Raw genomic sequence first — 24,530 nt, 5'->3', positions numbered from 1 at the left:
TGATACAGCAAATGTAGTAAAATGGTTTATATTCAAGCTAAACGATTCTTATTACGTTTTATAGTGCCTGGAAAGACTATTTGTGCATAAAATAATTAACTTACATTTCTCTGCAATGTAAAAAAACAGATGTAGCAAAAGTCTCTCTTTCGTTGGAATGATTTTTTTATTACAAGAACTTTCAGTGTTGAGTCGTGAGATACGTCGGCAGAGACTGCTTCGAATCATTACGTCACCATGGATCGTAGTATAAATAGAGAATTTTTTCTATATATATATATATATATATATATATATATGCAATATTATTTTTCTGTTATTGTAGGTACAACACTTAGCTACTAGGTAGGTAAGTATTTTAAGATTTAAGTTATGTCTGTAGCCGTAAAAATGAACCTACACACAGCTCAAATTTCAGGTTCATAACTTTACTGTTAGTACCTGAGTTTAGAGACACATACTGGCTATAACACCCTCCTGCTAAGATGTCGCGAATACATCCACCCAGAAACTTTATATGCAACTTACAATAAAGAGTCCATTACCACCATCAACCACACAAACATACTTCTCTAACGCTCTTCCCTCTGCGCAGGTTACAGTCGACCGCCTTCGCCGAATGCTCAGAGCTTTACTTCGCCACTGATGAAACTGGTGTTGCGTTTCAGCGGACCTCGCTTTTATATACTTAAGAGGAGCCGGTGTTGCTACATCACAGTCATACTTCAAAATAATAACTCGCAGCTTTCTCCACTAATTTCATAAACCAAGCATCAGTACGATTTCCGGTGTATCGTTGCTCAAGAGCTGTTAATACTGCATTCCGGCTTAGTTAATGTTTCTTCATTACGACGAACTTTGCACGCACACTACTGTTAATTTTTTCGCACATTCTCGGAGAAAATAACTTTTCTATAAGATTTGTTCATACTGTGGATAACCTAAGAGTTTTAGTCTCACGTACGAACTAAAGCGTAGGGGGAAGTCCACTTCTGTTAACTTTAAAACTAACATAAAGGAATCCAAGATTCCAAAGTATGTTGTATGTCCTACATTACAAGCGCGGCACTATCTTAGCCTTGTCTGGCATATGCTATAGGTAGCTGCTCCTTTCTATGGAAATGTATTCCTAAACGTGACTCGCAACTGCTAGTAATGTAATAAGTCATTCAAAATTAGTTCGTTTTATTTTACAGATCTAATGGATTGAATAATTAAGTAAATATTTGGCTTCATCTATTCCTGGCTCTCTCCTAGGGTGCTTATCGTAGCAGTTATCGTTTGAAACAGCACCAGTAGTCTTTCAACTATATTATGAATTCAGGATCAGTTAATATAAAGATCAATTAATATCATTTTGCTGTGTTCCTGTTATCTTCTGCCAAGCCTTTCTGATCAGGGCATTCTCCTTGCGTACACCGCGATGCCCCATATTTCGTTGGTGTGATATTTCCAAGAACGTCATGATCTGCCGCGTTTACGTATGCCAAGTGGTTTCCATTCAAAATTTTTCCCTGTCCACTGATCTAGCATTCTCAACTACATTGATCACTTTCTTCCAATTCTATCACTGATTCGCTTGTCTTCATTCTAGCTCTTACTTTAATTTTTTCTCAATTATTGATATTCTGGCGCTCCTACTTTTCCAGTGAAATTTCCCACTGTAACTACGGCAGATCAGAGCAACAACGCGCCCGGGACTTTTAAGTAGCCTATCTAGAAACAAAATAATTTAAGTTGTAGCTAAGTAACATTTGTTTGTCCCTTTACGTTCAAAATACATTTCTTCTTTGTCTCAAAGGGTTGGCTGTGAACTATTAATATATGAAAATGAAATAACTGACACCGCTGTAGTTTAAGCATTCAACTTTCGAAATTCCTTTCGGAGCCAGAAGGAGGCAGAACAACGAAGCTACACAACTAAATGCTAACTGAGCTAAACGCTGATGGCGTGTACGTCCATTCATCTTGAGCCAGAAATGTTTCGACGTCGTGCTCATTAGCACTCTGTCACGTACTCACACCTAATGTTTTCAGTTCACTCATTAGAAGCAAGGAGAAAAATTTTCACACTTACGCCTTGCAGCTTGTGACAAAGCCCCTGAGACATGCTATCGTGACGCTTTAGTGAACAGTCTTTCACATCGCATAGTATGCAAATAGAACCTCCAAGTACAAGATTGCTCATCGTTTCCGGAATCCTTATTAGAGTAACACACGGCGTTTCAGTATTGCGCCTAACAAATACAGCATCTCTGTTTCAAAGCGTCCAGTTGAGAGCAATAGCAAAATCTGCAAGTTTTCTTCATGATTGTGACTGTACACCCCAATTTAGCCTACTCTTTGGAACACATTGATCTTACTTGGTGCTGAAGTCTGATAGGCACATTGTCCTTGTAATAGAGAATGTAGTTGGTATAAGCGCGTAAAACATGTTTAGATGTCTCAAATCTATCCACCCATTTGGCTGTTGATGATGTCAGTTTGGAGTGTTGTAGTGGCGTTAGTATAATGGCTAACAACGACCAACTCGGGCTCTCTCACTTAGCAGCATCTGATGAACACGCAGGTTTAATTCCAGTGAATTATTTCAATCAACGTTCTCGGACACGCCCAGTATCCTACTCGAACAGTCTAATATGGCAGCTACGTAGAGATTTGAGGGCTTGAAGTGCTTAATTCTTACCGTAAGTTTCAGGTTCGAAAAGTAGGTGACGAAACACAGCTCGCTTGAGAAAACGCCAATTGCTATGAATACTTAACTGAAATATTCGTTTATAAGCAAAGCATTTTTCTTTTGTAATGATCTTATTAATTATCACAAACGCGAAAGACATATTCATTGGGTTGGCTTAACTTTACACGCCGTGCTGTATTTCTCTCTATGTAGTCACAGGTGAAAAGTCATATTTCTACAGTACTTCACTTCCTAAATTTTTAGGTGTATTCACATCGAAATTATTCGTTCTCTAACTTTTCCTATGACTGATCTTTGTGCACTGCGCTATTTGACCACTTGACTAGTGATGCAGAAACTAATCAACACAAGAACTACTGTAGATTTGGTTACAGAAATGTTTGTTTGCCTAGTGTAAGTTGATTTACAGCACATGGAGAGAAAACACAGAATTGGTTTTAACATATAAATTTAACCATTACCTGCAGTAGACGCCTACCACACTGTAACTTAGAAAAGACGTTTTGCCGACACTTCTGCAACGAAAGAGATCGCTCCAGCAAACCTGTTAAAGCCGAGTTAGACTCTAGCCGCAATCAGAGCAGACAAATAAGTCGTCCCCGTAGCATCCACAAGCGGCTGAACAGCTACCAAGCTCAGTTGTACGTGCTGGGTGGATGTCAACAGCGTTATGAGAGTCTTCGCCGCTAGAGGCTACATCCAGACATATACGTGAGCAAACATTGGAATAAACTTACCGTCTATACAAACAGCAACGCCAGCGACTGGTACTGCGATAGCCTCTAGCCGGGGCACCTTATTAATACCTCCAGAATCCCTGGACGACCCGTACCGTGTGCAGAACAAGGCCATTCAGCCGCTATACTGGGAGATGGAGGGGCTATTACAACTCCAAGGTCAATTGCTTCGTTCTGGCTACTGTTACGTAACTTAATAGGATCCCGGAAATGTCACCTTCCAGTGTGTCTGTAGCAACGCCACAATTATCAAGCGTTTACGGAAAAAGCATCTTCATTTCTTTTGTTCCTTATATTTCCTTACAGGACAATCATTCACCTATTTCTCTCTCTCTTTCTCCCTCTCCCTCTCTTCCTCTCCCACCGCCTCCCCCCCCCCCCCCCCAAACACAAGCGCACACACACGACCTCAGGAGATGGCAATAGGTGTGTCAACTGAAGCACTTTTTCCCTTCTACCCTTGGGTCGTTGATTCCCACACATTTCGCCGACGAAACCGGCAGTTCGCAGTATACGATGGAAGACAGTTAAGGGATTTCAAAAAAGTGACACTTTAATTATGTGCGCAGAGTAATTTATGCCGCGTGTTCTCATTCAGTGATGAGTATGAAATCTTTTGCGGGGAACTCATCTTACAGAGGTAGCATTTTCAGAATGCAGAAGGCTGTTATAAGTAATTCCATCAGGTGTTAGTTCTAGAACATCCTTGAGAGATTTCATCAAAAATATAGGTATTTTAACAAATGCTTCACAATATAATAATGAAGTCAGTTTCATTTTTGATTACCAACATCCCTCTTTCTTCAAAATTTTGCGAAGCATGAATATAACGCTAGGATTAAAAACAACCTATGTTAATATATCTAGGGGTTAAAAAATAAGTACAGAAGGAAGTTAGATATGTAGGTTCATATCCGTTCAAAATCTGCCAGAGATTTTAGATGTCTTAAGAAATGTGGTGTTCGGTAGCGAATTTAAGAACTTTTCGTTGGGCTACTTCTTCTCCACTGAAGTGCATCTTCACAGAAACCCTTAAAATTAATGCTTTAACATTATCACTTTAGTAGAATACTATGTCATACTGTTAAGTCAAGTTATTGTATTTCATTTCAATAAAAGGAACGTCTTTGACGTTTTTCCACATCTCGGAGACGCCACCCGGAGGGGTGAGATCGACTAACGCAATGTAAAAGTGTTGTTCAGGGAAAAAATATCAAGCAAAGGATTCATTAAAAGTAGTAGAGAAGCTTTTTATTTGGGCAGCAAAATAATTGGTGATCGTCAAAATAGAGAGGCTATAAAATGCAGACTGGCAAAAAAAAAAAAAAAAAAAAAAATGTTGAATAAGAGAAATTTGTAAACATCCAACATAAATTTAAAAGTTAAGGTATTTTTTCCGAAGGCATTTGTGTGGAGTGTAACCTTGCCTGGAAGTGAATCGTGGACTATAAACAGTTCAGACAAAAAGAGAGTTGAAGTTGCTGAAATGTGGTACTAAAAAAGAATTCTGTATATGGCTGGATCGAATAACTAATTAGGTACTGAATCGGGTTGAGGAAAACGAAATTTATGGCAGTATTTGACTAAAATGAGAAATCGGTAGACAGGACACATACTAAGAGATCAAGGAATTACCAGTTTGGGAATGGAGAGTAGTGTGGGGAATAAAAAATTGTCAAGAGAGGCTAAGGATTGAATTCGGTAAGCAGGTAAGGCAAGACTATCTAATCAAAACAACGGGTGGGGGCGGGAGGGTACTTATATATTATGGAGGCTGACTTATTACTTCTTACTTTGAAATCAGGTGATATGCAGTCCATGGAGGGTTCACTGTGCCCAGTCTCGTTTTCGATTAGCCATTTCGTCGTTCAGTAAGGTATTTCATTACGAAGAATATGATTGAATACGTACTCAAGTGTTCTTCGAAAGATTCCAACTTTTTGAAAATGCCTCATACATTACCCTGCATTAGAAGCTAAAATTATTCAGCTGAATCATGGAGTGAACATTGTAGATAATCGTAGAGATGGTAAAGGACAGAGATACAAAAGTATACCTAATAAAAATAAAGCATCTCACCATGTTCACGAACGACGTGAATAAATATTCCAACGCAAGGCGGAAGAAGAAAGTAATATATATTCTTAAGTATTGACATGTTCTCAAAATTACAGAGCAGCAGTAGTATAAGGAAAGAAACTAGCCAAAGAGAAATTGCAGCCTTCCTACTTGTGAACGCGCGTACAAATTGAAAGCTGCATCTGGCCGTCTTTCTTTTGCATTCAGCGTCTCAGTTTCTAAGGAACGTGAGATGAGGGTAATTTTTAGGCCTACTCAGTCAGTGGGCGGTGAGACTTTTCAAACAGCCGAGCCGCAGGCAAATCAACTTAAGTGGAGACTAGAAGGACGGACAATGTCTTGTTAATGAACACAGAATTTGTCGAGGAAATTTCTCTCCTGTGATAAGATTCTCTTATGCGTTTAAGTTGATTATGAGTCTGAACTATTAATGCGTCCACAGATTCAAGAAGAGTCCAATGTGACGTCTGCTTGAACCAAACTACAGCCTTAGTGAAAAATTTCTAGATGCTTGATTTTCAGTACGCCATCTTTTGTGCTTTTGAGCGCTTCCAGTACTGTTCGATATAATATGTGTGACAGGAATATTCATTCCCACATGTACGTCATAGGAAAAAAACGTGAAACCAACCCAAGGATGACTATTGTCGTAATATAAATATGAATTAATACTTTATTTTTGATTAATATTTTTATTGCTTGAGAGATATAAGTACTGTTAAGACCTCCTGTTTCACTGAAAAGGGGAAGCCCTTTCAGACGCGGGAAATTTTTCGGCCAGTGGAGTGGCTTTTACATGAAAGTGGACAGCATTTCTTAGTCCCGCAACATACGACACTAGACAGTCTCGCAGCCTGTCTTCTGGCGTAGGTATACCTTTGATATCGATACTGGAAAGACAACCATTGTGAATATAAATGAAAGATTGCATACAGTTATGGTTCAATTATACTGCACTCTAAGCACAAAATATGCACTTTGTTATCTGTGCGAGGTTTCTTCTGCGTAGCTGACACTAGGGCTAGTTGGTTATCGGTTATGTGGGGGCCAGCCTGACGAAGGAGCAATATCTGTGTGCCTAAACTTTTTGTTTCCGGCGTACACAGCTTCCATATCCAAGGGGAAAAAATTGACGGACTCTAGTTCTCTGACCTGGTGGTATCGTATGTGTTTGATACCTAAATTTAGAATGACACCTGCTCTATTTTTCTAACCACATCCCGATATGTGTTAGTTTGCGCAGGCAAAAACACTGACGAAGCCATTAGCCGGTGCGTGCTTACAGCAGCAGTCAGCACATGGCTCTCTTCTTTTTAACTTGAAACAGAATCAAGAGAATATGGCAGTTTTTGCGACACTCCGCAGACTGTCACTACGAAAAGCCACGGATCTGACTGCCAGTGCAGTCACCGAACAGGGAGCGAAAACACGAGCCAGAGTTGATTCAGGTGCTTTACAAAGCCACGAGAGCGTGCAACCATAATGGCTTGTTTGTGGACTCGTGACGCGTGCAGCGGAAATAATTTCCACTGCGCCACGCACTTGCTAGCTATACAGAACCGCCGTTTCAACACGTTGTTATTGGAACTCTACATGCCGTAAGTTTCCTACAACTGATGTAATACAATGTTTTAAAACTGACAAGAATCAGAGGTACGCGTAGTAATAACTACAATGTTTGTAATCATAATTAATATTACTGTTAAGGAAATTATATCATAGTTGGATTCGACAGTGGAAACAAAACTTTAGAGCGGTGGTCTCAAAATACAAATAACAAACGATCGCAGTTCGCAAGGTCTTACAGGCACAAGTAAGGGAGCCTGTGGTGTATTTTGCTTAAGTGTAGAATGATGTTGTTGTAGTCTTCAGTCCAGAGACTAGTTTGATGCAGCTCTCCATGCTACTCTATTCTGTGCAAGTTTCTTCATCTCCCAGTGCCTGCTGCAACCTACATCCTTCTGAATCTGCTTAGTGTATTCATCTCTTGGTCTCCCTCTACGATTTTTACCCTCCTCGCTGCCCTCCAATACTAAATTGGTGATCCCTTGATGCCTCAGAACATGTCCTACCAACCGATCCCTTTTTCTAGTCAAGTTGTGCCACAAATTTCTCTTTTACCCAATTCTAATCAGTACCTCCGAAATAGTTATGTGATCTACCCATCTTATCTTCAGCATTCCTCTGTAGCACCATACTTCGACAGATTCTATTCTCTTCTAATCCAAACTATTTATCGTCCATGTTTCACTTCCATACATGGCTACACACCATACAAATACTTTCAGTGACTACTTCCTGACACTTAAATCTATACTCGATGATAACAAATTTCTCTTCTTAAGAAACGCTTTCCTTGCCATTGCCATTCTACATTCTGTATCCTCTCTACTTCGACCATCATCAGTTATTTTGCTCCCCAAATAGCAAAACTCCTTTACTACTTTAAGTGTCTCATCTCTTAATATAATTCACTCAACATCACCCGACTTAATTCGACTACATTCCATTACCCTCGTGTTGCTTTTCTTGATCTTCATCTTATATCCTCCTTTCAAGACATTGTCCATTCCGTTCAACTGCTCTTCCAAGTCCTTTGCTGTCTCTGACAGAATTACAAAGTCATCGGCGAATCTCAAAGTTTATATTTCTTCTCCATGGATTTTAATTCCTACTCCGAATTTTTCTTTTGTTTCCTTGACTGCTTGCTCAATATACAGATTGAATAACGTCGGGGATAGGCTACAACCCTGTCTCACTCCCTTCCCAACCACTGCTTCTCTTTCATACCCCTCGACTCTTATAACTGCCATCTGGTTTCTGTACAAATTGTAATTAGCCTTTCGCTCCCTGTATTTTACCCCTGCCACCTTCACAATTTGAAAGAGAGTATTCCAGTCAAGTCGTAGGATCAGTATTGCCTCACGTGTTCCAACATTTCTACGGAATCCAAACTGATCTTCCCCGAGTTCGGCTTCTACCAGTTTTTCCATTCGTCTTTAAAGAATTCGCGTTAGTATTTTGCAACCGTGACTTATTAAACTGACAGTTCGGTAATTTTCACATCTGTCAGCGCCTGCTTTCTTTGGGATTGGAATTATTGAATGATAAAACGTCAAAACATCGAATTAGTTCAAAAAATGGTTCAACGTGCTCTGAGCACTATGGGACTTAACATCTGAGATCATCAGTCCCCTAGACTTAGAACTACTTAGACCTAACTAAGCTAAGGACATCACACGCATCCATGCCCGAGGCAGGATTCGAACCTGCGACCGTAGCAGCAGCGCGGTTCCAGACTGACGCGCCTAGAATCGCTCGGCCACAACGCATCGAATAAGTTTCATGATCGTCCTTACAGCAAAGATTGAGCATATTCTTTTCTTCGTTAGCAGTGGTTACTAGCTCCCAGCAAATAAACGTCGACGCATAGTTATCATGTGACCTTCCTCAAGTGTGCAGCTAAAGGAAGGTTATGGTAAAATCTGTAGCCAATTTAGAGCTCATTAGAGCCGGAGCAAAAGCTCACTTCCCCAGGAGTGTGGAGGGGGGAAACCATAAAGTCACAGGTAACATACGTCTGAACTGCCGAAGAAGGATTTTGAGGCAGCGCCTGCAGAATATAGTTTCACTGTGCCACAACCGAGCCAGACGTTCATCGGTAAGACACTAGACTTACATTCGAACTGTACATGGTTCAGATCCCCGACCGGCTACCCAGACTTACGTTTTTTGTAACTTCGTTACATCAAATGCAAAAGCCAGGATGGTTTCCTTGAAAAGGATCCTTCCTATTTCCTTCCCCATCGAGCGTGGGACAAAACACTAATGAGAGTGCCTTCCAATGTGCCACATCTTTCGCTCCAGCTGCCGACATCTGGTGTTCGAATAATGAAGTTTAGAAATGTGCGTCGAGATTAAGTTGATACCATTTCCGACCTACATGCACTTCAGAACTGCTGGGACGAATGCGGTCAGTTCCCATCCTACCTACCACTTTCGTCACTCAAAGTACGAAGTGAAAATCTCGGACTAGCAGTGAAAGTGTGTTTGTTATGTCAAAACACACATGTTCAACATAGTCTCCTATTAGATCAATCCACTTTTTCCAACTTTTTACCGGTGTGGTTGATTCCATACCTGAACTACGACTCTGGAACGTTTACAATTGTCTAACCTCTTCATTATGCTAAAATCATCTTTAACCCACAAATTTCCTTAGATGTAGGTCTGATTGGGAGTTTGAGAATGTCAAATCTGGTGAAAGAAGTTTGTTTCCCATTTACAGAGCACTTTTACATTCCATTGTGATGCTGAAGAATGAAATTTTGCTTCTATATTTCAGGCATTTCCTGATGTCTTTTTGATTCTGTTGATTTAGAAGACTTCACCAGTTGCTTTTTCTCTTTGAAAGACAGTAAGAAGAACCCCTTTCGCGTCACAAAAAACGTTGGATATAATTTTCCGATAGACGAATTCAACTTTGCCTTTATAGGTATTTAGCCTCTGGCTTCCATGTAGTACTTGCTTTTGTTCTGGTTTCAACAAATAAGGCACTCTCATTTCGCAAAACTATATCGCAGTTAATTCTTTTTCTGACGTTCCTGTGGCATCCACTGTCTGATACACTTTAAATCCGTTCATCCTAAAGCGTATTGAAGACTTTAGCCATGTTCTCATTTATGTCTGCAGTTGTAGGACGCCTTCCTAAAGAACCATCTTAAAGAGCCGTAAAACTACGATTAAATTCAATTGCCCATTTCTTACGAGTTAAAATGAATGAAATGAATCATAAACGAGTAACAAGGAATGAGTTTCTCCGTTGTCAATAAAGCGTCCAGGTTTTTCTCGGCACGGTAATCCACTTTATCCAACTGAGCGAAAAGAAACATCACGCGGCTATTTCAAAAAGCTGTACAAACAAAACTATGCTACAAATCAAAAAATGGTTCAAACGGCTCTGAGCACTATGGGACTTAACTTCTGAGGTCATCAGTTCCCTAGAACTTAGAACTACTTAAACCTAACTAACCTAAAGACATCACACACACACACATGCCCGAGGTAGGATTCGAATCTTGGACCGTGGCGGTCGCGCAGTTCCAGACTGTAGCGTCCAGAACCGCTCGGCCACTCTGGCCGGCGCTACAAATCAAATTAACACTTTATTTATGATGTTCAGAATAATGCATCAGCGTGACAAAATCAGTACTTCATTGATATTAACGCTATCTCTGAGACAGAGTGAAGTTCCTAGATTTGGCTGGCACGTGAATACACCTTACCCTTTCATCACTATAATCATCATTTTGAAGTATCAGGCAGCTCCCATCCAGGATAATAGTTAGGACTATGTTTCTATATTTCCTGCATCTATCTCTTGTAACACAAAATGATGATAATTTATTACTTTAAAATAGAAAAATAGTCTATGGGTGAGTTCAAAAACCTGAGCATGAGATCCTAGAACACCAAATAACAGACCTCTGGCAGAATCGGCCAGGAGTTTGCATCTTGTTACTGTCCGCAGCTACGAAATTTATGTAGATATATTTTTCCTAATTGCTACACAGCTTGTCGTCTTGCATAGTGGTCCAGTCTAAGTACGAGATTAACAACTGCGTCTCAGTGTTCTAGTTGTATGCATTTGCAGTAGGCATGAGAATATGTTAGGCAGAGATGCGAGGAATATCTACGGCACATAACTCAATTCCGTAAAACTGCTTATGCTCAAAACGAAGTGTCCTTGTTTTATTACAACGTAGCAGAAAAGCGCTACGTAAATAAAATTGTCGAGGCGAAAAGTTTTAGACGCAAAACTATAAACAGAGTGCACAGTGTTTCAAAAAGGCTGGGCCGTTTTCTCAAAACTGTATCTTCTAGATATATAGATAGATACTTGTGGTGAATGTTAACTTACGCGTAGGACTGTAATGTCTCTATTTTCAAAAGAACCATCCAATTTTACTAGGGTACACCGTTTACATGCATGCACATACGTCCCAGGGATACATTTTACCATTGTATTTAGAACGGAAGTCTCCTTCTACCTTTGGTAAATGTTCACTGTGACCGAACGCAGACCATACTCACGTTCATACCATACTTTTGCAAGCATATCTGGTGTTGCTACATTCATTGCTGTTGCTTCGCGCCGTGGCAAAGTTTTTGGGGAGGGAGGCGTATAGACGGAGCCTTTCGCAAATGCCCCCAAAAAATAAACAAACCGAGAGGTAAGGCGACGTTGGAGTCAACAGTGCAGTGCAAATTCCGTATGCTCCTTAGGGCCGTTCCGTCGCTGAGTCAGCTAACTGTCAGAAATGCTCTTAAATACGCTCTACGTCTTGAAGTAGTACAGATGGGCAACCTGTGGATTACCCGTTAGACAGACAACCAGTTTTTTGAAACTTCAGGTGCTACCGTCGAATGCTTCGTGCTGCGGGAGTTGCAGAGCCACATTCTCTGCGAAAATCTTGCACAACAATTGCAACTGAATTGCATCTGCTGAAACAGATAACGCAGAATACCTTTTCTTCCTGTGTTATTACTATGTCAAATCAACGAGTGAACGATGTAGGTAGCTGCACCAGGCAGACCCCTACTCGCAACCATATGAACTGACAACTTGGCGTCAATGTAAACTATGACGTAGCGAGGTGGCACACCAGAATCGCATTCAGGAGGACGACGGTTCAAACCCACGTCGGGCCATCCAGATTTAGATTTTCTGTGATTTTCCTAAATCGTTCCAGGTAAATGCCAGGGTTGTTCCTATGAGAAGGCACGTCCGATTTCTTTCCCTATCGTTGATACAATCCGAGCTTGGGCTCCGTCTCTAATGACCTCGATGACGATAACGTCGACTTCGCTCCGTACCCCAGTGTCCAGCATCACAACCTTGCCTGGTTTCCGGTCTTCAGGAAGAAGGGGCTGCCATTCCTCCGCAGGCACTCAGGCACCTCACTGAAAGTGTCCTCAGCAGAGTGGAAGCCGTCATAAGGGCGAAGGGTAGACACTCCCCATATTAATTCCTTGGCATTCCTATCGTGCGACTGTGCTAAGGTGGACAATTTCCGGCATCATACAATGATTGGAACTCTTGCACTGACTGGCCCGACCGAATGTTATGTTTTACCAAATAATGTGATTTCAGACACCTGAAGATGGAATTTTAAAATCCGAAACCGGTCGTGGTTTGATCAAATATTAGTGCAACTGAAACGGATCTCTCTAAATTAATTACACTACTGTCCATTAAAATTGCTACACCACGAAGATGAAGTGCTACAGACGCGAAATTTAACCGACAAGAAGAAGATGCTCTGATATGCGAATGATTAGCTTTTCAGAGCATTCACACAAGGTTGGCACCGGTGGCGACACCTACAACGTCCTGACATGAGGAAAGTTTCCAACCGATTTCTCATACACAAACAGCAGTTGCCTGGTGACATGTTGTTGTGATGCCTCGTGTAAGGAGGAGAAATGCGTACCATCACGTTTCCGACTTTGATAAAGGTCGGATTGTAGCCTATCGCGATTGCGGTTTATCGTATCGCGACATTGCTGCTGGTGTTGGTCGAGATCCAATGACTGTCAACAGAATATGGAATCTGTGGATTCAAGAGGGTAATATGGAACGCCGTGCTGGATCCAACGGCCTCGTATCAGTAGCAGTTGAGATGACAGGCATCTTATCTGCATGGCTGTAATGGATCGTGCAGCCACGTCTCGATCCCTGAGTCAACAGATGGGGACGTTTGCAAGACAACAACTATCTGCACGAACAGCTCGACAACGTTTGCAGCAGAATAGACTATCAGCTCGGAGACCATGGCTGCGGTTACCCTTGATGCTGCACCACAGACAGGAGCGCCTGCGATGGTGTACTCAACGACAAACGTGAGTGCACGAATGGCAAAACGTAATTTTTTCGGTTGAATCCAGGTTCAGTTCACAGCATCATGATGGTCGCATCTGTGTTTGGCGACATCGCGGTGAACGCACATTGGAAGCGTATATTCGTCATCGCCATACTGGCGTATCACCCAGCGTGATGGTATGAGGTGCCATTGGTTACACGTCTCGGTCACCTCTTGTTCGCACTGACGACACTTTGAACAGTGGATGTTACATTTCAGATGTGTTACGACCCGTGGCTCTACCCTTCATTCGATCCCCGCGAAACCTTACATTTCAGCAGGATAATGCACGACCGCATGTTGCAAGTCCTGTACGGGCCTTTCTGGATACAGAAGATGTTCGACTGCTGCCCTGTCCAGCACATTCGCCAGATCTCTCACCAACTGAAAACATCTGGCCAATGGTGGCCGAGCAACTGGCTCGTCACAATACGCCAGTCACTACTCTTGATGAACCGTGATATTGTGTTGAAGCTGCATGGGCAGCTGTACCTGTACCCACCATCCAAGCTCTGTTTGACTCAATGCCCAGGCGTATCAAGACCGTTATTACGGCCAGAGGTGGTTGTTGTGGGTACTGATTTCTCAGGATCTATGCACCCAAATTGCGTGGAAATGTAATCACATGTCAGTTCTAGTATAATATATTTGACCAATGAATACCCGTTTATCATCTGCATCTCTTATTGGTGTAGCTATTTTAATGGCCAGTAGTGTATAATGCCACACTGTAGCGGATGTCCTATTGACCAAATCTCGTGTCTTTAGCTGAAAATGAGCAATAGATTCGAGTATAGCTGCGACCTGGAGTGAAGTATTCTGGACCTACGCTAGCGATGGCTCATCGGTATTCGTTAGGCGTGTTCAGGCGAGCGTACGACACGCGGGAGCGCTGTCGCCAGCGATGCCTGCGGTCGGCGCACACGCACGCAGCCAGTAGCAGGAGAGAGCAGGTAACAGCGGCGGGCGGTAGCGGCAGCGGTGTGGTCGGCCGTGGCCGCAGCCGGCTGTGCCACGTTAATTGCGTGGCCCGCCCGGACGCTCAGTAATCGAGTTACCGCGGCGCTGTAGGTCCGCCGTAATCTGGCGCATGATTTGTGGGCCCGCCCGCGGCCACCGGTAAGAAATAGACTTTGAATAACGACGCCCTGTCCAGAGTTGCCGTCATGCTCTTTACCTTCGAGTAACATCGTATCAGCTGCGCCCCACACGGTAATGACTACCTCATCGTCTTTCTCCCTCTCTCTTCACCCACTCCTGTCTATTCACGCTAACGTAAAACAGCATAAGATTGTAGAAATACGAGGGCAGTTCAATAAGTAATGGAACACATTTTTTTTCTGAAACAGAGGTTGTTTTATTCAGCATTGCAATACACCAGGTTATTCCCCAATCTTTTAGCTACACAACACTATTTTTCAACGTAATCTCCATTCAGTGCTACGGCCTTACGCCACCTTGAAATGAGGGCCTGTATGCCTGCACATTACCATTCCACTGGTCGATGTCGGAGCCAACGTCGTACTGCATCAATAACTTCTTCATCATCCGCGTAGTGCCTCCCACGGATTGCGTCCTTCATTGGGCCAAACATATGGAAATCCGACGGTGCGAGATCGGGGCTGTAGGGTGCATGAGGAAGAACAGTCCACTGAAGTTTTGTGAGCTCCTCTCGGGTGCGAAGACTTGTGTGAGGTCTTGCGTTGTCATGAAGAAGGAGAAGTTCGTTCAGATTTTTGTGCCTACGAACACGCTGAAGTCGTTTCTTCAATTTCTGAAGAGTAGCACAGTACACTTCAGAGTTGATCGTTTGACCATGGGGAAGGACATCGAACAGAATAACCCCTTCAGCGTCCCAGAAGACTGTAACCATGACTTTACCGGCTGAGGGTATGGCTTTAAACTTTTTCTTGGTAGGGGAGTGGGTGTGGCGCCACTCTATTGATTGCCGTTTTGTTTCAGGTTCGAAGTGATGAACCCATGTTTCATCGCCTGTAACAATCTTTGACAAGAAATTGTCACCCTCAGCCACATGACGAGCAAGCAATTCCGCACAGATGGTTCTCCTTTGCTCTTTATGGTGTTCGGTTAGACAACGAGGGACCCAGCGGGAACAAACCTTTGAATATCCCAACTGGTGAACAATTGTGACAGCACTACCAACAGAGATGTCAAGTTGAGCACAGAGTTGTTTGATGGTGATCCGTCGATCATCTCGAACGAGTGTGTTCGCACGCTCCGCCATTGCAGGAGTCACAGCTGTGCACGGCCGGCCCGCACGCGGGAGATCAGACAGTCTTGCTTGACCTTGCGGCGATGATGACACACGCTTTGCCCAACGACTCACCGTGCTTTTGTCCACTGCCAGATCACCGTAGACATTCTGCAAGCGCCTATGAATATCTGAGATGCCCTGGTTTTCCGCCAAAAGAAACTCGATCACTGCCCGTTGTTTGCAACGCACATCCGTTACAGACGCCATTTTAACAGCTCCGTACAGCGCTGCATCCTGTCGGAAGACAATGAAACTATACGAGACGAAGCGGGAATGTTTGAAAATATTCCACAAGAAATTTCCGGTTTTTTCAACCAAAATTGGCCGAGAAAAAAAATGTGTTGCATTACTTATTGAACTGCCCTCGTATAACCCAACAGACATCCTAAAGCAAGCCCACAGTGCACTACTGTTAATAAAAATACTACACTCAGTCAAGTTTCAGCTCTCTGAGACTGCAGACGTGTGTGCAAGTTGCGGTTGCGTGAGTGTGTGTGTGCGTGTGTGTATGTCTACTGCTGACAAAGGCCTTAATGGCCGAAAGCTATGAGCGTGTGCATCTTTTTATTGTGCCTCTCGCGACTCAGCATCTCCGCTATATGGTGAGTAGCAACTTTCCTTCTCTGGTATTGCTACTAACTATGTATGTATATATCCACTTTAGTGCGTTAGTTGTTCTTTCTCTGCATCTAAGAGTCTTCCAGCAAACATGACTTTACGACCTGATATTTTCTACACGGCCGTAACTGCAGCACTAAGTAGACAAATCGTTTTGCGTTCTAGAGACACACACTTGAACCTCATGTCCAGGAAAAAATAAGCATTAATAGCTTGTTCCTACCAAGCATACTTGTAGGTACTAACCAATCTAACAACATATAACTTGTAACAGCTAAGAGTTATTAGTATAAAAATGGCGTAAATACTGATGTAATGTCTTTCAGTTGATCGTCCTCAGTCACCACTGCACTTACAGACTTTACACTTTTACACTGTGTGTGTGTATATAGGGTGTTTCAGAAGTGATGGTCAATATTCAGGGATATGACAGGAATGATCATTCGAAACAACAAAGTCAAGTAAGCATGGGCTTTAAAACGCATACCTGAAGAACTATGAGCAATTCTTGATCTTGCAAATCTCTCCTACTGGAAGCTTTTTGCTTTCCATATTTTGAAAAGTGGTAGTATTGACCAAAACAAGAAAAAATGTCCAGTAAACATGTGGTCTAAAGTACATACTGTAAGAGTTATGAGAACTTGTTTATCTTCGCTACTTTGAAACACAACTCTTCTAATGAACAAGTGCTCATAACTCTTACAGTATGCATTTTAGACCACATGTTTACTGGACTTTTTTTCTTGTTTTGGTCAATACTACCACTTTTTAAAATATGGAAAGCAAACTGCTTGCAGTAGAAGAAATTCATTACACAGCAGCGAAGATCAAGAACTGCTCATGGCTCTCCCGAGCGGTTAAAGGCGTTACAGTCTGGAACCGCACGACCGCTACGGTCGCAGGATCGAATCCTGCCTCGGGCATGGATGTGTGTGATGTCCTTAGGTTGGTTAGGTTTAAGTAGTTCTAAGTTCTAGGGGACTTATGACCACAGCAGTTGAGTCCCATAGTGCTCAGAGCCATTTGAACCATTTGATCATGGCTCTCAAGGCATGCGTTTTAGAATCCATGTTTACTTGACGTTTTTGTTTAGAATGATCATTCCCATCATATACCTGAATATTGATTAACACTTGTGAAATACCCTATATATATATATATATATATATATGCTCTCATATGGACCGTTTGGCCTTGACTAATGTACACGTTAGAGTCACATTAATGTGAGCACCTCTTGTGTTCGATGTCAGTTTGAAGTAACCACTCACAGACGGCATGTGGGTAGCAGTACTAGCAGTGGAGGGTATTGAAAGCGTGTCTGGGAGGTGGGTGGGGACGCGGAAAACAATGCAATCCTTGTCATAATGCGGTACGAAGCGATTTTTCTGACGTACAAAAGTGCACGATCATTGCCTTTCGGTTCAAGGGTGCAAGCATTTTCGAAACAGCTATGTTCACTTGCCACCTTAGCTAAGGTATACCGTGCACAACAAAATGGCGCTGACCAAAACTGGCAATTGTGACACCTCTTGCCAGTGACACCTCATGGTCCGTACTCGTAGATGACAAAGTTGAACGATGTCTGCAGAGATGAGTACGGGCTAATAGATGTGCAACTGTTGAACGACTGAACGGGCTACCAACTGTGTCTCCTCAACGACCGTTCAGCAAACGTTGCTGCATTGGGCCTCCGCAGCAGGATCCTGGTTCATGTACCCACGCTGACTCTACATCCATATCAGTACTCCCAAAGCAACCTGACACTGTGTGGCAGAGGTTACCTCTGGTATCACTAAACGATCTCCCACCCCTCCCTGTTCCACTCGCGAATGACGCGTGGTAATTTTGCCAGTCGATACTGTCTTCTTTCGTTGATACTTCCTTACAGACAGCCGCATCATCCGCTAACAGATACATCGCAAACAGGAACGGTTCTGACTGCTGTTCATCAGCGACGAAGCCTGGAATTTGCACCCCAATACCGCCCCTAACGTCCACTGACATGAGTGGCGACAGGTAGCCATTTCAGATGAATCGCGTTTCGTGCTTTGTCGGACAGGTGGCAATTGGCGAGTACGACGTGGAACGTCTGAAATCAACCACTCTACAACCATGAGGGGGTGTTATGGAACGGGGAATGTTTTCGTGGCATTCTCTCGGTGGTCTCGTCATTCTGGAAGGCACACTGGATCAACACAAGTATGCTTCTATCCTTGGGTATTGTCTATCCATACGTTTAGTTTGTTTCTCCTCGGCACGATGGTATCTACCGGCAGGTCAATGCAACGTGTCATACAGTTCGCAGTGTACGTTGTAAGTAGGCTGTTCAGGTTTTTATGTTGGTAACGCCACGTAGCGCTCTGTATGAAAATCAGTGACTGTGCTGTGTGCAGTCTTTGGCTACTTTGCATTGTTGGAAATTTTGCTATTGTAGTGCTGGGCTGTTGGATGTGAACAGGGCGTAGCGTTGCGCAGTTGGAGGTGAGCCACCAGCAGTGGTGGATGTGGGGAGAGAAACGGCAGAATTTTAAGAGCAGGCGATCTGGACGTCTGTCCGCCAGAAAGAGTAAATTTGTAATATTGGATATCATGAACTGATATGTTTGTTCTCTATCAAAATCTTTCATTTGATGACTATGCCTATCGGTAGTTAGTGCCTTCAGTAGTTAGAATCTTTTATTTAGCTGGCAGTATTGGCGCTCGCTGTATTGCAGTAGTTCGAGTAACGAAGATTTTTGTGAGGTAAGTGATTCATGAAAGTTATAGGTTATTGTTAGTCAGGGCCATTCTTTTGTAGGGATTGTTGAAAGTCAGATTGTGTAGCGCTAAAAATATTGTGTGTCAGTTTAGTGTTGATCAGAAGAGGTAAAGAACGAAAGGTCTGAGTACGTTCATTTCTGCTCAGCTGTTTGAAACTCAAACAATGTAACAAGATTATCAGCACAGTCATACATAAACTTTTCTAAGGGGACGATTCAATGTGCGTGGTTTGGAGAGCGCCCGCATAGATTTACCGTACTCCTCTGGTCACGAGACTTCCCTGATTTAAACGCAATCGAGGATCTGCGGGACCACCTCGATCGGGCTGTTCTCGTCATGGATCCTCAAACGAGAAACCCCGTGCAGCCGGCCACGGCACTGGAATGTAGTGGCGCAGCAGGGTATCTGGACTGTTGATAAGTGGATAGGCTACTAGATACCAGTACTGGGTTTTAGCGGTTAATCCCTCACCTTCATGACGGTACTTATATATCCCCATCGGAGTTGCATTATGTTGAATATACGTTGCAGCAACGCCCTCAAGCGGAAATATTTTAATAATTTTTTGTAATGCGGGGCCACAGTCATAATATATTTATTTAAAGTCATTACCACCATTAGACTGTTGTTTATTTACAGTGTTACATTTACACTTACACAATCATGATTTCGGCTTCAAAGTGCCATTATCAAGTTCAAATGGCTCTGAGCACTATGGGACTTAATTTCTAAAGTCATCAGTCCCCTAGAACTTAGAACTAATTAAACGTAACTAATCTAAGGACATCACACACATCCATGCCTGAGGCAGGATTCGAACCTGCGACCGTAACGGTCACGCGGTTCCAGACTGTACCGCCTAGAACCGCTCGGCCACCCCGGCCGGCCATTATCAAGTGTTTTAAGTGTTATACAGTGCCTATGATGACATACTGTCATATTTAAACCTACCTAACATTCGTTCCGAAAGCTAGGAACGTAAATTTTCGGTTCTGTTTTTTGTGTATCTATCGGCTGTACTGAGCTGAGGTAAGTAGTGGCCAGCCCCTCTATCTCTTTGTTAGTATTTGTTTCACATCTTTATATGAGATTTTCCATTAATCATTTAGACTACCTAATGCTGTCGTATTTATCGACCCTTAGACAATGTGTCTAATAGTGTATTTTAAATACGACAGTGTGTCATCTTAGGCACTCTATAACACTTAAAACACTTCATGATTGTGTAAGTGTAAATGTAACACTGTAAATAACAGTCTACTGGCGGTGCTGACTTTAAAGCAGAAATATTTTGATGGCCCATTATGTAATTACTTGGTTCCAAGTGTCTCAACTAGCTCTTAATGCACAAGTTGCGCAGTTCATGAAGAGTGAGAGTGCAGTAGCCTTTGTTGCAATGTTAGTGAGTTACACCTGGCTATCACAAATACACTTCGGAGAAGCTGACAAGGTCACGTTTTCTTACTCGTAGGTAAAGCAAATGGCAGGGTTTAATTTCCTGGTAAGATTTGGGAAATTGCAGTACCCTGCAGCGACCACCTCCAAAGTTATTGTAACGGTCCGTATCGGAATACAGTTCAAGTATGTTGGTTTCATACGTGACAAAACTTAGAGAGAATATCGATCGAATAAAATAAGAGCAGCGAAAATGGCACATCCGAAATATGGAAAGCAAACTGCATGCTTAATTGAAGAGGGAGCTATATAATGGCATAAAAAAGTGCTGCGCTCCAAGGAAAGCGGCGTAAATTCAACTGTCGGAAAAGCTGCTTAGAAAGTCTCGTGAATCGGCTTTCCAGGCGATACTGAGAAAATTCTCCAGCCCCTAATTATCGCAGCGCTCGCAAAGGTAAGTATAATAAAAAGCTGCCTAGAACATGTGAGCCATAATTGTATCCACTAATATGAGCGAAGCTTCAACAAATACAAGGCACAATTAAAAGTACTCTCCCACACATGTGTCATAGTGATTCTTAAGGGACAGGCAGACACAGGTACAGCTATCTCCTGTCGTATCAGTAACAGATAGGATTGCGGAGAGTTAATGCTTCACAATGAGGTGACAAAAGTCACGAGACGCCTCCTAATATCGTGTCGGCTCTCTTCGACGTGGAAGTCACCTGTAGAAATATTGAGCCATGCTGCCTCCATGGCCGTCCATAATTGCGAAAGTGTTGCCGAAGCAGGATGTTGTGCATGAATTGACCTCCGGATTATGTACCATAAATGTTCTATGGGATTCATGTCGGGCGATGCGGGTGGGCAAATCATTCATTCAGATTGTCCAAAATGTTCGTCAAACCAATCGCGAACAACTGTAATCCGGTGACACGGCGCATGGTCATCCATAAAAATTACATGAAGTCCATGAAAGGCTGCCAACGACCTGGAAGTAGCCGACCATAGCCATTTCCAGTCAATGATTTGTTCAATTAGATTAGAGGACCCGGCCCATTTCACGTAAACATAGCTCCATATCATTATGGACCTACCAGCAGCTTGCGCAGTACTTTGTTGACAATTTGATTACATGGCGTCGGGGAGGAAGGGGGGGGGCGAAGGGGGTGGGGGGACGCTGCGCCACACTCGAACCCTACCATCAGCTCTTACCAAGTGAAATCTAGACTCATATGATCAAGCTACGGTTTTCCAGTCGTCTAGGGTCCACGGAAAAAAAGCGCAGGTGACGCCTGTATATAAGAAGGGTGACGCCTGTATATAAGAAGATTAGAAGGACGGATCGTCAAAATTACAGACCAATATCCTTAACATCGGTTTGTTGCAGAATTCTCAAACATATCCTCAGTTCGAATATAATGAATTTCTTGAGACAGAGAAGTTGTTGTCCATGCATCAGCACGGCTTTAGAAAGCATCGCTCCTGCGAAACGCAACTCGCCCTTTTTTCACATATCTTGCGAACCATGGATGAAGGGTATCAGACGGATGCCATATTCCTTAACTTCCAGAAAGCGTTTGACTCGGTGCCCCACTGCAGACTCTTAACTAAGGTACGAGCATATGGGATTGGTTCCCATGTATGTGAGTGGCTCGAAGACGTCTTAAGTAATAGAACCCAGTACCTTGTCCTCGATGGTGAGTGTTCATCGGAGGTGAGGGTATCATCTGGAGTGCCCCAGGGAAGTGTGGTATGTCCGCTGTTCTTCTCTATCTACATAAATGATCTTTTGGATAGGGAATAGCAATGTGCGGCTTTTTGCTGATGATGCTGTGGTGTACGGGAAGGTGTCGTCGTTGAGTGATTGTAGGAGGATACAAGATGACTTGGACAGGATTTGTGATTGGTGTAAAGAATGGCAGCTAACTCTAAATATAGATGAACGTAAATTAATGCAGATGAATAGGAAGAATAATCCTGTAATGTTTGAATACTCCATTAGTAGTGTAGCGCTTGACACAGTCATATCGATTAAATATTTGGGCGTAACATTGGAGAGCGATATCAAGTGTGACAAGCATGTAATGGCAGTTGTGGGGAAGGCGGATAGTCGACTTCGGTTCATTGGCAGAATTTTGGGAAGATGTTGTTCATCTGTAAAGGAGACCGCTTATAAAACACTAATACGACCCATTCTTGAGTACTGCTCGAGCGTTTGGGATCCCTATCAGGTCAGCCGGCCGGGGTGGGCGAGCGGTTCTAGGCGCTACAGTCTGGAACCGCGCGACCACCACGCTCGCAGGTTCGAATCCTGCCTCGAGCATGGATGTGTGTGATGTCCTTAGTTAGGTTTAAGTAGTTCTAAGTTCTAGGGGACTGATGACCTCAGAAGTTAAGTCCCATAGTGCTCAGAGCCATTGTGAACCCTATCAGGTCAGATTGAGGGAGGGCATAGAAGCAATTCAGAGGCGGGCTGGCAGATTTGTTACTGGTAGGTTTGAACATCACGCGAGTGTTACGGAAATGCTTCAGGAACTCGAGTGGGAGTCTCTAGAGGAAAGGAGGCGTTCTTTTCGTGAATCGCTACTGAGGAAATTTAGAGTACCAGCATTTGAGGCTGACTGCAGTACAATTTTACTGCCACCAACTTACATTTCGCGGAAAGACCATAAAGATAAGATAAGAGAGATTAGGGCTCATACAGAGGCATATAGGCAGTCATTTTTCCCTCGTTCTGTTTGGGAGTCGAACAGGGAGAGAAGATGCTAGTTGTGGTACGAGGTACCCTTCGCCACGCGCCGTATGGTGGATTGCGGAGTATGTATGTAGATGTAGATGTAGATGTAGAAGCGATATGGTCACGAGGCCAGGAGAGGATCTGTGTGCTGTTAGCAAAGGCACTCGAATCGGTCGTCTACTGCCATAGCCCATTAGCGCCAAATTTCGCCTCACTGTACTAATGGATACGTTTGTCATACGTCCCACATTGATTTCTGCGGTTATTTAATTCAGTGTTGCCCGTCTGCTAGCAATGAAAACCCTACGCGAACGCCGTTACCCTCGGTCGTTAAGTGAAGGCCATCAGCCACCCCGTTGTCCGTGGTGAGAGGTAAAGCCTGAAATTTGGTATTCTCGGCAGACTCTTGACACTGTGGATCTCGGAATATTCCCGAAATGCAATGTCCCATGCGTTCAGCTGCAGCTACCATGCCGCATTCAAAGTGTGTTAACTTCCGCCATGCGGCCACAATCCCGTCGGAAACCTTTTCACACGAATCATCTGAGTACAAATGACAGCTTCGCGAAAACACTGCCCCTTTATACCATGTGCACGCGATACTATCAACTGTACATGCGAATATCGCCATCCCAAGATTTTCGTCGCCTCAGCTTAAGCTGCGGATGGCATCGGACGCCGGCTGGATGGCAGTGCTTAGTCCTCCAATGACTGTGGAGGCATTATTGTTGTTCGAAACACTCATAGAGTCCCTACAGAGAACTAGCAGTTGCAACTTTTAAAATACAGTTTTGTAACAAATTAAGACACTTGCCATCAAGTATTATCGAGTTTTGATTTTTTATGGTTTCTGTTCCAGTTTCCGAGCAGTCAAGTAAGCTTGTGCCTGTTCATATTGTTCTCCTTCGAATATACTTGATGTCCTCTGTTGATAAAAAAAATGTAAATAAAAGTGCGAGCTCACGTATCAGCGCTGATGACACAGCCCTTACTTCCGACACCAAAGAAAACTTAAGGGAGACTAACCAAAGCTTGGTTTTACCAGCTACAGTAGAAGGAAATAATTCTGATACCTAGGAACTTAAACTATACTGTATGGACGGAACAAAGAAAATGCCAGAAGCAAGTTGGAACACTGTAAAAAGCTTTGGTAGAAAGTGAAAAATTATTAAAAACAAAGTGTGAAGAATTTTTGATGCTAAAGAGTAGGAAGATATAGTGTGAAAAGAAGAGAAACTAGGGAGAACACAAGGAAAGATTTTTTCAGAACAGGCTTACCAGAACACGGGATAAATTAAAGGGT

At 43.0% G+C, this 24,530-nt stretch overlaps 1 protein-coding gene across 5 annotated transcripts in view; it reads right to left on the bottom strand.

Annotated features, from left to right (window-relative positions):
- The window catches only part of LOC126088210 (superoxide dismutase [Cu-Zn]-like), a 339,884-nt gene that overhangs the window by 39,373 nt on the left and 275,981 nt on the right, over positions 1-24,530 (bottom strand). Inside the window, exon 1 of one of the 5 annotated variants that reach the window (XM_049906362.1) lies at positions 3,436-3,489. The exons of the other annotated variants lie outside the window; for them this stretch is intronic. The gene's annotated coding sequence lies outside the window, so the exon portion shown is untranslated. Of the gene's footprint in view, positions 1-3,435; positions 3,490-24,530 lie in introns of those variants that run through there. 5 annotated transcript variants of the gene reach the window in all.

Source organism: Schistocerca cancellata, chromosome 1, assembly GCF_023864275.1.
Source record: "Schistocerca cancellata isolate TAMUIC-IGC-003103 chromosome 1, iqSchCanc2.1, whole genome shotgun sequence".
Lineage (NCBI taxonomy): Eukaryota > Metazoa > Arthropoda > Insecta > Orthoptera > Acrididae > Schistocerca > Schistocerca cancellata.
The sequence above is the reverse complement of the archived record's forward strand: the minus strand, read 5'-3'. Positions and strand labels throughout refer to the sequence as shown.